Source organism: Coenobita brevimanus, chromosome 27, assembly GCF_032717465.1.
Source record: "Coenobita brevimanus isolate Jiangsu-jjx chromosome 27, ASM3271746v2, whole genome shotgun sequence".
NCBI classification, from domain to species: Eukaryota; Metazoa; Arthropoda; class Malacostraca; order Decapoda; family Coenobitidae; genus Coenobita; species Coenobita brevimanus.
Window position 1 is genome coordinate 27110948 of NC_136980.1, and position 13921 is coordinate 27124868.

The 13921-nt window shown below is 39.9% G+C and overlaps 1 non-coding gene across 1 annotated transcript; it reads right to left on the reverse strand.

Annotated features, from left to right (window-relative positions):
* Positions 1 to 13522: 13522 nt before the first annotated feature.
* Positions 13523 to 13641, reverse strand: LOC145394588 (5S ribosomal RNA). The gene has a single exon (XR_013896446.1). It is a non-coding gene; the product is annotated as a 5S ribosomal RNA (ribosomal RNA).
* Between the last annotated feature and the right edge of the window lie 280 nt (positions 13642 to 13921).

A 13921-nucleotide genomic window follows, 5' to 3' on the forward strand; every position in this document is an offset into this window, starting at 1 on the left:
TTCTCTTACCGTTCTCGCGAAAGAAACGAGCAAACGTACAGACAGGCACACACATATGCAGCTTGACTCCTAACTGTTAGATTTTTACTATTTCAGATACCAGTGTCTTGTTATGGCAAGACGCTGTCCACCTCAAATGAACATCGGTTTACTACACGGAATGGCCCTGCAACGGCGATTACTTGCATGCGATTGCGTCAGAAATTATTTATACACTCTTTTGTCTGACATGACCTTAAGTAAATTCACATAAGTCTCTTAAGAGGAATAGGTGTAACTGATACTCCAACTCACCTAGTTATTATTCTCCTATCTCCCAGCAAATTCCCCATTGATTGGACAATTCGTGAAGGTTACTTAGCTAGGAAGAGTCGGACAACAGATGACGACGAGCCTGATGTTTAGGTCGGTTGCCTGGGCTTCCACGCGTCCTTGAAGGGCTTATTTACAATGTGCTACTTGAACCAGATCTAGGAGCAGAGTGCTGAACATGGAGAGCTTCTTCTCCCTTATAGGATTTGATGAGGTGCCAACTATTTATTAACCCGTCCCATCCCGACGTTTTCTGGGCAGTGGTACGCCCCAGTCCTGACATTTTGGGACCTTTTTTTTTTAGGCTCAAACATTCGGTTTTGGTGAGAAACATCGAAAATTCATAGAGAAATCGCTCACCTGAGGTTTAAAATACTCGATCCAACTACGAGTACCTCCTTACCTAACTGGGTTTTCTAACAGGCAGGCACCAAAGAAAACGAGTTCTATGGGAGGGTAACTATTTTATCCACTCATAAACAGTATTTTTTATTTACTTGGGACAAATTTATATGTAGTACAAGAGTATATTGGTTTTCAAACAGTAATATAGGCATTATAAGCATTGTTTCACTCACTACCGTAACTCATCACCATTCATGACCTTTTTTTCCCACATTACCTGATCATCATTTTTGACTGTTTCTTCCTCTAATGCTATGTAAACTTTGTCCTCCACATTATCATCGATTGGGGGAATCACTCTGGCCCTGAATGTCTTTATTGGCCAGGTCACTGGTAACAGGTGAACTGCCGAGACAATGGTGTGCAGGGGGGGGGGAGAGGTTATGCGGTGTCAGGCATTGTCCCTGCTTGGCATCTTGTAGAGGAATAGAGGAAAGTGTCCCGTGTATACGTGCCAAAAATCACTAGCGAAATCACTCGCGAAAATTGAAAATAGTGCAAATTAGGGACCTTGCAATGTTGCCGCATTAATTTACGTCTCCGGGATATGAGTGCACATCGTGTGAGGACGTGAATTCACGTCTCCAGGACGGGGCGGGTTAATTACAATGCTAAATACAGTTATATTACATCATGATATATATTTATATATATATATATATATATATATATATAAATATATTGTTACATAGCCTATGATTTCATCATCCATTGTGTAATTCTAACGTACAGTATGCTGCATGTTTGATCACGAGCGTGTTCTATCTCAGTCCCCCCTTCTACCGTTATAATAGAGTAAGTCGTTCTTTCTGTTGTTCAGAGCAGGATTGTCAACTCTTTGTCCCCTATATCTTCATTTGCGTGTCCTTCTTACAAGTTGTATCAAGCTCTGCCGGCTCCTATATAATGAGCTCAGTCTCTGCATTATTGCCACTTAGATCTACTCCTCATTTTGTTCACATCTCTGTCCTCCCCTGTACAGTTGTTATTATTGTGAGTGCTCAGGAAGTCTCCAACCATCTAGCAGCTGTGTAATTTGAGTATAACTGTTATTGCATTTTTTCTTGTACTGTGTAACGTAGGGTGTTAATTCTTAGGCCTAGTAAGGTTTTTTGTGATTCATGTGTTTTGGGTGTCAGCCCTTATTAATAATATTTTGTATCTGTAATAATATATCTTGCATTCACTGAGTATTATCTGGTATTGTCATTTTATCAGGGCTGACTTAGATAAATTTACTCTTGCTAATTTCGTGTTAATAGAGACTATTGCAGTTAACCATATTTTTAACCTGTTTTTTGCCATTACATTATCCTTATGAGTCCTGAATGTTCTGTTGTTATTTTGAGCATTAAACTTTAACTTGTAATTTTACCTAACTCTTTTGTTTGGAACCTGGAACTTTACGGGACAGTAGTGATTTTTAGTATTCTCACTTAAAGTGTACATAATCTTTCTCTGTTCCGTAACATAAATTTGGCGACCTCTTATCAGGATATTCAGGATATTATCATAAGGATATTGCTTGATATTTTGTGACTGTGATTTATTCATGATGTCTACTATTACTACGCTTGATGAAGCCAAAGATTTTTTATCAAATGTGCAAACAGTGTGTGATGTAGAAAACAGAACAAAGAATGAACTTAAGCTTGTTGCTCAACAATTGGGAATTGCTGTTCGCTCTCATCATTCTAAAGATCAAATTGTTGGCATGATTAATAAAAGCTTGTTTAATGTAACTCCTCCAAATGAGCAAACGCAGATTGAAATAGCTAAGTTACAGCTAGCCCTGCAGGAGGCTCGTGCTAAGGAGGCTGAATTTCAGGCAAAAGCTAAGGAGGCTGAGTTTCAGGCAAAAGCTAAGGAGGTTGAGGCACAAGTTGAAATTGCTAGGATTCAGGCAGACCATGAGTATCGCATGAAACAAGGTGGAACTGGATCATCTAGCTCTGATGATTTTGATGTGGCTAAAAATGTTAAATTTGTCCCTCCTTTTAATGAATCTGATTTAACAAAGTATTTTCAGTTGTTTGAGAGGGTAGCTACAGGTTTTAATTGGCCCAAGGAGTATTGGCCAGTACTCCTTCAAACTGTTTTCACCGGTAAAGCTCAAGTAACTTATGCATCTTTGCCTCAGGATCAATCTGATAATTATGATGTAGTTAAGAGCTTGATTCTTAAGGCCTATGAGCTTGTTCCTGAAGCCTATAGAGTAAAATTTAGGACAACTTATATGCAAGATAAGCAATCCCATGTTGAGTATGCAAAAATCAAAGAAGATCTGTTAGAGCAGTGGTTAAATTCTAAGAATGTGGATTCTGATTTTGACAAATTTAAGCAGATGATTTTGCTGGAGGACTTCAAAAGGTGTATTAGTAAAGATGTAAGCCTATATCTCGATGAGAAAAGAATAGATAATTTGTCTGATGCTGCAGTTTTAGCTGATGAATATGTTCTCACTCACAAGAGATATTCTAAAGAAAAGGGAAAGCTGAGAGTAAGTGCGTTGCCTCTACTCAGAGTACAGGTAACAGGAAAGAGAATAAAGATGATGTTTCTCAGGAAGTAAATACCAGCTTCACCTCTAGATTTCAGAAAAGTAAATGTACTTATTGTAGTGAGCTTGGTCATACTACGGAGAAATGTTTCAGGAGACAGCGTGATGTGAACAAAAAGGAGTCTTTAAATATTCAGTCAATTGGTCTAGTGTCCACCCTTGAGAGTTCCCAGAATTCTTTAACTGAGTTAACTGAACCTGCTTTGAGGGGTAAATTAAATTCTCATGATGGAGCTCCTCTTTTGAGCAGTGACGTGGGTGACACTCTCAAGAGTTCATGTGCTAATTTCCTGTCTGATGGTTTTGTCAGTCCTCTGGACAGTAATGACAGGAAATCAGTTAAAATATATCCTGATACAGGTGCTTGCCAATCCCTTATGCTGACCAGTGTTCTAGGCTCTAATGTTAATTCCTCTGATGAAACTGTAATCCTACAAGGTGTAGGGAATAATTACTTCTCTGTCCCTCTGTGCAGAGTGAATTTAGAGTCTGGTGTTGTTAATGGTTCCGTTATGGTTGGGTTCGTTGAGACACTCCGAATGTCAGGTGTAACTTTCTTACTTGGAAATGATATTGGTGGAAGTCAAGTGTGTCCAGCTCCTCAGTTGTCTAGTGAGCCAGTGGTTGCAGCCCAGGATTGTGATGTCCCTGATGTGTTCCCTGCATGTGCTGTCACTAGGGCTAAGTCTAAAGTTACTGGTGACTTAGAGGATAATGATGATGATGATGTTATCGTAGCTGACACTTTTCTTGCGAATTTGGACCACTCACCAGATGAGGCAGTACCCCGTAGTGTTGATAATTTGTCTCGTCAAGAGTTGGTTGAGTTGCAGGTTGCTGACCCTGAGTTGAAAGGTCTAGCTAACTCTGCTTGCAGTGAGGAAGAGTCAGCTGGTGCTTCTACTTGTTATTATATAAAGTCAGGAGTACTTATGAGGAAGTGGAGACCCCCAACAGCATCAGCCGACTGTGAATGGGAGATTGTACATCAAGTTGTCATCCCTCGTGTTTGTAGGCAGGATATCATTAGAGTGGCTCATGATTCCAGTTTGGCAGGACACCTTGGAGTGAGGAAGACTGGCACGCATTTTGAAACACTTCTACTGGCCAGGTATCTTCAGGGATGTTTCCTGGTATTGTAAGTCTTGTCATACCTGTCAAGTTGTGGGGAAGTGTAATCAGACCGAAAAGATTGCACCTCTAGTTCCCATTCCTCCTTTTGAGGCGCCTTTCACCCGTGTGTTGGTGGATGTTGTGGGCCCTCTTCCTAAGACTTCTTCAGGATTTTCTTATGTGTTGACCCTGATTGATATGGCTACTCGTTATCCTGAAGCCATTCCACTTAGAAATATCTCAGCAAAGAACGTGGTTAAGGATATGCTAGGGTTCTTCACAATGTTTGGTCTGCCCAAGGAGGTACAGTCCGACCGGGGAAGTAATTTCATATCAAATGTTTTCAAGCAGTCTCTGAAAGAGTTGGGCATCACCCAGATCACGTCTTCAGCTTACCATCCCCAGACCCAAGGAGCGTTGGAGAGATATCATCAAACACTCAAATCGATACTCAAGAAATACTGTTTGGAACATCAGAAAGACTGGGATAAAGGTCTTCCATTTGCTGTATTTGCCGCAAGAGAATCTCCAAATGAATCACTGGGCTTCTCACCTTTTGAACTACTGTTTGGCCATGAAGTAAGAGGACCCCTTAAGTTACTCAAGGAATACTGGCTGTCGGAGGAAGATGACATCAACCTGCTGGAGTATGTGATGAAGTTCAAAGAACGGCTGTCCACTGCTTTACAGCTGGCGAGAGAGAATTTAGGAGCTGCTCAGGAGAAGATGAAAACTTGGTATGATAAGAAGTCCAGGTTACGCCACTTTCAGCCAGGAGATCAGGTTTTGATTCTGCTACCGGTGCATGGGCAACCTCTTCAAGCCAAGTTTAGTGGTCCTTATTTCGTGGAGAAGAAACTCAGTGATGTCAACTATGTCATCGCCACACCAGATCGTAGAAAGAACAAGCAACTTTGTCACATCAACATGCTAAAGTTATATCACAGGTCGGACGAAAATAACCCAGTCTGCACTGTAGCTGTTCCACCCAAGTCTGCAAGCGAAGTCCCATGCAGCATGAGCCTGAGTGATAGTTTGGGGAAGAATCCTGATATCATGAACGATCTCCAGACTAAGATTTCTCATCTAGCTCCCGAGGAAAGGCAGGAGTTTTCGGCATTACTGCAGGAGTACCCGCAAGTGTTCCGTGCCACTCCAGGAAGAACCACTGTGTTGATGCATGATGTCGATGTTGGAGACGCAAAGCCAATTAAACTGCCTCCTTACCGTGTGAACCCAGTGAAAGTTCCTCTCATCCAGAAGGAGCTTGGCTACCTGTTGGACCACAAGATGATTGAGCCCTGTCAGAGCGAGTGGAGTTCTCCAGTCACTCTAGTCCCTAAGCCAGGTGGGTCACAGCGGCTTTGCATCGACTACAGACGTGTTAATCAGATAACCAAAACAGACACTTACCCTCTCCCTCGCGTGGAAGATTGCATAGACAAGATCGGAAAGGCTAGGTACATAAGTAAGTTTGATTTGTTAAAGGGATACTGGCAAGTACCTATGACTGAACGTGCTAGGGAGATCTCATGTTTTGTAACACTAGGAAAGACTTTTGCATGTTCTGTAATGCCATATGGTATGAAGAATGCACCAGCCACATTTCAGAAGCTCATGAATGTTGTAACAGAGGGTTTAGCAGGGTGTGTTGTTTATATTGATGATGTATTAATCTTCATTGACAACTGGAAAGATCACCTATGCCATGTCAGTAAATTTCTTGAGCGTTTGGTTCAGGCTAATCTTGTAGCTAATTTGTCAAAGTGTGAGTTTGGTCAAGCTAAAGTTCAGTACCTTGGGTACGTAATTGGTGATGGACATGTTGCACCACCAGGAGCTAAGGTTCAGGTTATAAGTGATCTTCCCAGACCTAAAAGTAGGAAAGAGCTACAAAGATTTTTGGGAATGGTAGGTTATTACCGGAGATTTGTTCTTAACTTTTCAGTTCTTGTATCACCACTTACAGACCTACTGAAAAAGGGAGTTAAATTTGTCTGGACCGATATCTGTGAATCCTCTTTCAGTAAACTTAAAGCTATCCTATTAAGTCAGCCAGTGCTCGCTACTCCAAATTTTGCTAAGCCTTTTAAGATGGCTGTTGACGCAAGTGATGCAGGAGCTGGGGCTGTTTTGCTGCAAGAGGATGATCAGGGTATTGAACATCCTGTATCTTATTACAGTAAGAAGTTCACTCCACCTCAAAAGAACTACTCAACTATTGAGAAAGAGCTTTTGGCCTTGATTTTGGGTTTACAGCATTTTTCATTTTATTTGTGTTCTGGTTTGACCCCATAGTCATTTATACCGATCATAACCCACTGAAATTCCTTAGTAAGTTTAAAGATAAAAATCAGAGATTGACAAGATGGAGTCTACTTCTTCAGGAGTATTCATTAGACATACAACATGTCAAGGGGAAAGAAAATGTTATTGCAGATTGCTTATCTAGACTTTAGAGAGATTGTTTTAGAGTAATAAGAAATTTCCTTTGTAAATTTCTTTTTCTTTGTGGGGAGGTGTTACATAGCCTATGATTTCATCATCCTTTGTGTAATTCTAACGTACAGTATGCTGCATGTTTGATCACGAGCGTGTTCTACCTCAGTCCCCCCATCTACCGTTATAGTAGAGTAAGTCGTCCTTTCTGTTGTTCAGAGCAGGATTGTCAACTCTTTGTCCCCTATAGCTTCATTTGCGCGTCCTTCTTACAAGTTGTATCTAGCTCTGCCGGCCCCTATATAATGAACTCAGTCTCTGCATTATTGCCACTTAGATCTACTCCACATTTTGTTCACATCTCTGTCCTCCCCTGTACAGTTGTTATTATTGTGAGTGCTCAGGAAGTCTCCAACCATCTAGCAGCTGTGTAATTTGAGTATAACTGTTATTGCATTTTTTCTTGTACTGTGTAACGTAGGGTGTTAATTCTTAGGCCTAGTAAGTTTTTTTGTGATTCATGTGTTTTGGGTGTCAGCCCTTATTAATAATATTTTGTATCTGTAATAATATATCTTGCATTCACTGAGTATTATCTGGTATTGTCATTTTATCAGGGCTGACTTAGATAAATTTACTCTTGCTTATTTTCTTGTTAATAGAGGCTATTGCAGTTAACCATATATTTAACCTGTTTTTTGCCATTACATTATCCTTATGAGTCCTGAATGTTTTGTTGTTATTTTGAGCATTAAACTTTAACTTGTAATTTTACCTAACTCTTTTGTTTGGAACCTGGAAGTTTACGGGACAGTAGTGATTTTTAGTATTCTCACTTAAAGTGTACATTATCTTTCTCTGTTCCGTAACAATATATATACAATATATATATATATATATATATATATATATATATATATATATATATGATAATGAATGGAGGAAGGAAAAACAGGAAAAAAAATAAGTCCATGTGCCTAAAGGCATCCTCCATTCATAAAATACTTATAACAATTGGATTTAAAATCGAGAGGACTAAATGTACATGGAAAGCAACTCCCAGGAAGTGAATTCCAGAGAGTAGTAGTTCTGGGGATAAATGAATTTTGATAAGCAAAGGTTCTGCATTGTGGGGGAGAGAGTGTGAGTTCATGGGCGCTCCCAGCTGCCCGAGTATTTCGGGAGAAAATGTGAAGGGGAGGCACAATTTAGGCCAGGTCGTTAGTGCACTTACGGCAAAAATATCGATAAAATAGTGCTAAAGATGCAACATCTTTACGTACTGATAACGGAGGAAGATCCTGCGTTATGGCAGGATTATTGATTAATCTAATGGCTTTATTTTGAATTTTGTCCAACTGCCTCAATGCAACCGCTCCACATCTACTCCACAGTGGTGAACAGTATTCGATCTGAGAACGCACATGACTTTTGTATGTTGTGGCCATCTGCTCGTCAGTGAAGAACTCATGAACTCTGTACATAAGTCCCAGTTTTTTAGAAACATTTTTAGCAAGGGATTTAACATAAACTGTCCGGCTTAGGTTGGGGTTTAGAGTAACACCTAGGATATCAATTGTAGTGGATATGGGAATACTGACATCATTTAAAATTATGTGAGAGTCTCAGGGATTCTTTCTATTGGATAAATTAATGTATTTAGTTTTCTGAGCATTGAATGAGACCAGTTTTTTTTTGTCCCCATTGATTAATTTTAGAAAGGTCCTGGTTCAGAGAAATTGCTGTGTTTCTTTGGGAATTTATAATATCAAATTGTGTAAAGGAGGTACTAAATGTGAAAGAACTATGAAGGGTCGAGTCATCAGCATAAGAGTGTGTTGGGTTGTGCGTGACAGATAGGTCATTTATATGAATGAGAAAGAGGATTGGCGCCAAAACTGATCCTTGAGGTACGCCAGCATTTATGGAATGAAACTGAGAATAAATTCCATCTACCATGATCAGTATTTTTCTATTATGAAGGTAAGAAGAAATTCGAGGAACCAGTGATGCAAGGCCATAGTGTGAACCAGTGATGCAAGGCGAATCTAACTAATTAATCTTAGTTTTACTTAAACTAAGGCCAAGCCAATTATTCCCTTTATCTATGTAAATATGTATCAAATCCTCATTCGTTTTTCACGTGAGGCTTTCCATACTCACTGCGCAGGCGCCGTGAGGTCATTGGAAATTTCCAATGTAATTCGTTGTATTTACAATATAGTTGTCCACAAAGGTTAAATGCAGTAGCATATAATTTATTAAAAATAAGAATTATTAATGAGAATATAATCTCTGGGTTACAAAAACTCTTGATTAGTTATTAACGCTCTCCAGGTTTTCCGCTGCTTTTGACCGGGGACGACTATTATAAAAATTAGAGTGCAAATGTGCTGGGGGATAATAATTCCCACAGTTTTGGGGCTGGGGGAAGAATAATATGCTGTATCACGTAATGTGACCCTTAGCCAGGAGTTCTCTCTGTAGGTCTTGAGAAGCCTGTGCTGCAGCCCTTCTAGTCATGCATCTTGACCCATTTAGTCTCCACCATTCACTGTCTCCAGGGTAGCCGTTAACTCAAGGGGTACCAGTGTATCAATAGATTTTTTTGTTGGTATGTCCCCTACATTTTATTTTTTACGAGTTTCAGCACCCCCTCTGAATCTGGGTGTGTGATCACCTTAGCTAATGACCACTGGGATCTAGGTTGTTCTGTTTTTACGAGGACCACATCTCCTATGTTTATAACAGACTTGTTGCTGGCAGCCTGAGCCCCATAAAATCTTTCTTTTAGGCTCAAAAGATATTCTTCGCTCCAATGTCTATTACAGGTGTCCAATACTTTTTTCAGACGTTGGGCTTTGCAGATGTTGTCCTAATTCATTATTTTCTATGGTAGGATCATCTACTTCCTCCTGGATATCCATAAAAGGCACTGGATGGAGTTTTCCGCCATATAACATATGAGCCGGTGTTAATGCCTCAGTCTAAACGCTAGTGTCATCTACATAGATTAGGGGTCAGTCATTAATCCTAGCTTCAATTTCAGTTATCACTGTTCTTAACTCTTCTTTTGTGATCTTAGTTCAGTGTAAGGTTTTCCTAAGGCAGTTCTTCACAATAACAATCATTCGTTCGGTATATCCATTTTGCCATGGTGCTCTTGGAGCTATGAGCTGCCAGGTACAATTTTGGATTCCCAGCGCCGACTTAACCTTTGGGTCATTCATTATATTTAAAAGTAGGGGTGTTGCTCCAATGAAATTGGATCCTTTGTCGCTTATTAATTTATTAGGACAAGACTTTCTAGCAGCTAATCTTCTAAATACGTTCAGGAATGTCTCTGAACTCCAATCTTCTGTCATTTCTAGATGGACTGCCCTTGTGTAGGTGCAAGTAAACAGATATATATATATATATATATATATATATATACACACCTTATGGGGAGTTCCTTCACCACGTAACAGTGCCCATGTGTAATCAACTCCAGCTACTTTGAAGGGCCGACTTACATATACCCTATCCCTTGGTAAGGCAGGTGGTCCTGTATAGTCATATTGGTCGTTGTTCATATCTCCAACATGTAATGCTACCTTTGAGATATTATTTATAACCTGTCTACCCTTAGGGATCCAATACCTTTCCCTGATTCGGGCCAAAGTCTGCGGCACACCTCCGTGAACAGTCAAATCATGGGCTTCCTTTACAATTAACTGTACAAAATAATCGCTCTTAGGTAATAATATGGGATGTCTAGTTTGGAGAGGCAAATCAGCCTTTATTATTTAGCCCTGGCATCTAATCAGACCCTTTCTGTCTAAGAACAAGCCTAAATCTCTTATCAGCTTATTCTTGTTCCCAGTGCCTTTGCCCAAAAGGTCCTATATCTCTCTGTAATAACTTCTTTGTATCCTTTTCAGCCAATATTCCATGGGATCTGACTTCTGAAACCCCACTTTCTTACTCAAAATTTTAACAACTAATGTAGTAGTATTAATAAGTTGCCTTATTGATGAGAATCTGCTAATATCATTTACTTATGGCTCAGGTACTACAGGATCCAAGTTTACTACACCAACCTCAGCAATAGTATACTGTTTCTGCTCAGGCCAATATTTAGTGAGTAACCATTTAGGACCTTTAAACCACAAATTATCATTGATCAGTCTCTCGAGAGCAGATCAGCTGGATTTTTTTTTTCTTTTTATAAATAACAGAACGGAGGAAGGAAAAACAAATGAGTAAAAAAAAACAATCCATACACCAGATTACTGGCGTCCTCCGCTCATAAAATATCTGTAACAGTTAGACTTGAACAGCTGTGGGTTGAAATTTGGAGGGAAACAACTCTGCGGAAGAGAATTCCAGAGAGATGCAGTTCGGGGAATGAAAGAATTCTGATAGGTAGAAGTTCTGTAACATGGCTGAGTAACATTCCAGTCATGAGCGCTACCAGATGCCCGTGTAGCACGAGGGAAGGCATGGAGAGGTGGCACCATGGACGCAACTTCGTCTGAGCATCTGCCAAAAGAAAATCTGTAAAATAATGAAGGGAGGCAACATTCCTTCTTACTTGCAGGGGAGGTAGTTTATACGCAATGACAGGGTTGTTAATGATTCTAACAGCTTTGTTCTGAATTTTGTCTAGTTGTCTTAATGCAACCTCTCCACAACCATTCCACAAGGGTGAGCAATATTCAAGCTGAGAGCACACATGACTCTTATAAATTATAGCTAACTGCTCATCAGCGAAGAAGTTACGGACTCTGTACAATAATCCAAGCTTCTTTTAGGCGGTTTTAGCAAATGATCTGACATGAGAGGTCCAGCTGAGGGCACTGTTAAGTAAGACGCCAAGAATTTCAATACTTTTGGAGATGAGAATATTAGTAGCACTGAAGGTAATGTACGAATCTGGCAATATCTGTCTATTAGTAAACTGTATATATTTACTTTTACTAGCATTAAAAGAGACAAGGTTGTTTTGTCCCCATTCACTGATCGTAGATAGATCTTGATTAATGGAGATGGCTGTACTGAGTTGAGCGGTAGAGATTTTAGACTTTGTAAATGGGTGTCTGAGTGTGAATGAACTATGTAGTGTTGAGTCATCTGCATATGAGTGAATGGGATTGTGGGTGACAGATAAGAGATCATTAATATGAACCAGAAATAGGGTTGGCGCCAGAACTGATCCCTGCGGCACGCTGGCGTTAATTGAGTGGAAATTGGAATATACATCATCTACTTTTACTCTTATTTTCCTGTTACTAAGATATGAAGAAATAAAAGGAACAAAAGATGTTAGTCCATAGCAAGGGAGTTTGGACAGCAAGGAACGGTGCCATACTCTGTCAAAATCTTTAGAGATATCAAGAGCTACTGCATGAGTTTCTCCAAAAAGATCAATTGATTGATGGATGGTATGAGTTAAGAGATTGAGTATGTCAATGGTCGATCTTTCATGGTGAAAACCATATTGTCTATCACTATTTAAGTTGTTGGATTCAGGATGTTTAACAATGTGCTTATTAATTAAAGTTTAGAGGATACATGCATAAATTTAAATTTGGAAGACAGTTCATTAATAGCCTTCACTCTGTTGCAGACAAAAGGAATTTTGCTGTCTCCCTTCCCTATCCAGTAAAGACAAATATCACTGTCAGTCCATATATAGATATCCTCAAACTGATTATCAAGAGTAGTGGTCAAATACCTGGCCAATTTAGTTTCTACGTCTTTGGCAGCCAGCTCCATTTGAGGTAAGGTTCTTCCTTTAATTGGCGCAACTCTGGATTTGGACATAATAATCTTATTATCCTCTCCTGTTGCACTAAGTTACTGCTCCATATGCCCTTTGAGAAGCTTCACAGAATATGTGTAAGTGTGACATCTCATTACTGTTTATTTTCCTGGGAATACTTATGCTTGATGTGGTTTCAAACTCCTTTCTAATCTGTTCCCACTGTTCCACATATGTCTCACCCAGTTCAGTGTCCCAGTCCAACTATTCTCGCCAAGCCTCTTGCATTAAATATTTACCCCTAATAACTATATGACTGACCAAACCTAATGGGTCAAATAACGTGGAGACCTGACTTAACAAGAATCTCTTGGTGAGGGTGACATCAAAGAACTTAATTGGTTTCACACTTATTTCATCAGCTCTTGTATCCCAGTTAAGACCCAACACATTTTGAGTTTTGGGAATGTCATTATGTGGATAGTCCTCTTACATTCTATTCCTAAAAAGTGGTGAATTTGTATTCCAGCTCTGTAATGGCAAATTTGCCTTCCCACATTCGGAATTGGCTACTTCATAAACCTTCAATGCTTCCAACTCTGTATCAGAGTTGGAGTTTTCGTTATTTCAGTCTTCTGTTTAATCTCATTAAGCTTTATTGTTCTTTGCAAATGTTTACAGAGTTCCAGTAAGCCTTCTTCAATCTCCTCACAGGAGAAATTATCCTTTTGTTACCTACCGTACAAGGCATCCTTGGTTTTTGGTGGAAACTTTAAGGATACAGTTCTAGAAAGCACCCAATCTGCTGCCTTAATATGTTCTTGAGTACTTCCATCCATCCATCGCCAGACGCCATGTATCCCAAACGGGGTGGTCAAGGGCTTAGAGTTAATTGTTTTACAGGGAGGGGCACTAATCCTCCACCAACCCCACTTGACACGTAGGGATGCCAACAGCATCTGGTGTTCCTAGGCGGTCACCCATCCAAGTACTAACCAGACCCAACGTTGCTTAACTTCGCTGATCGAATGGGAAGCGGTGTACTCAACGTGGCATGGCCGTTGGCTTGAGTACTTAAAGCCTTTAAATTACAACTCATTGCAATTCTAAAATTTTGCAAGGAATGAAAATCATTCTTAGGCATAGGTAATTCAATTAAAGCCTTCAGTAATCGGGTGGTAACCTGCTCCCTTTCTTCGTAGTTTTGTCTAAGGATAGTCAAGGCCACCTCATAATTGTTTTCTTCCACTGGTTATTCCTTTATCAGCTTGTAAGGCGTTCCCTTGACCTGTCCTACCAGATATGTGTCTGCTCACATCAGGGAGATCTTTTCTATCATGAACTAA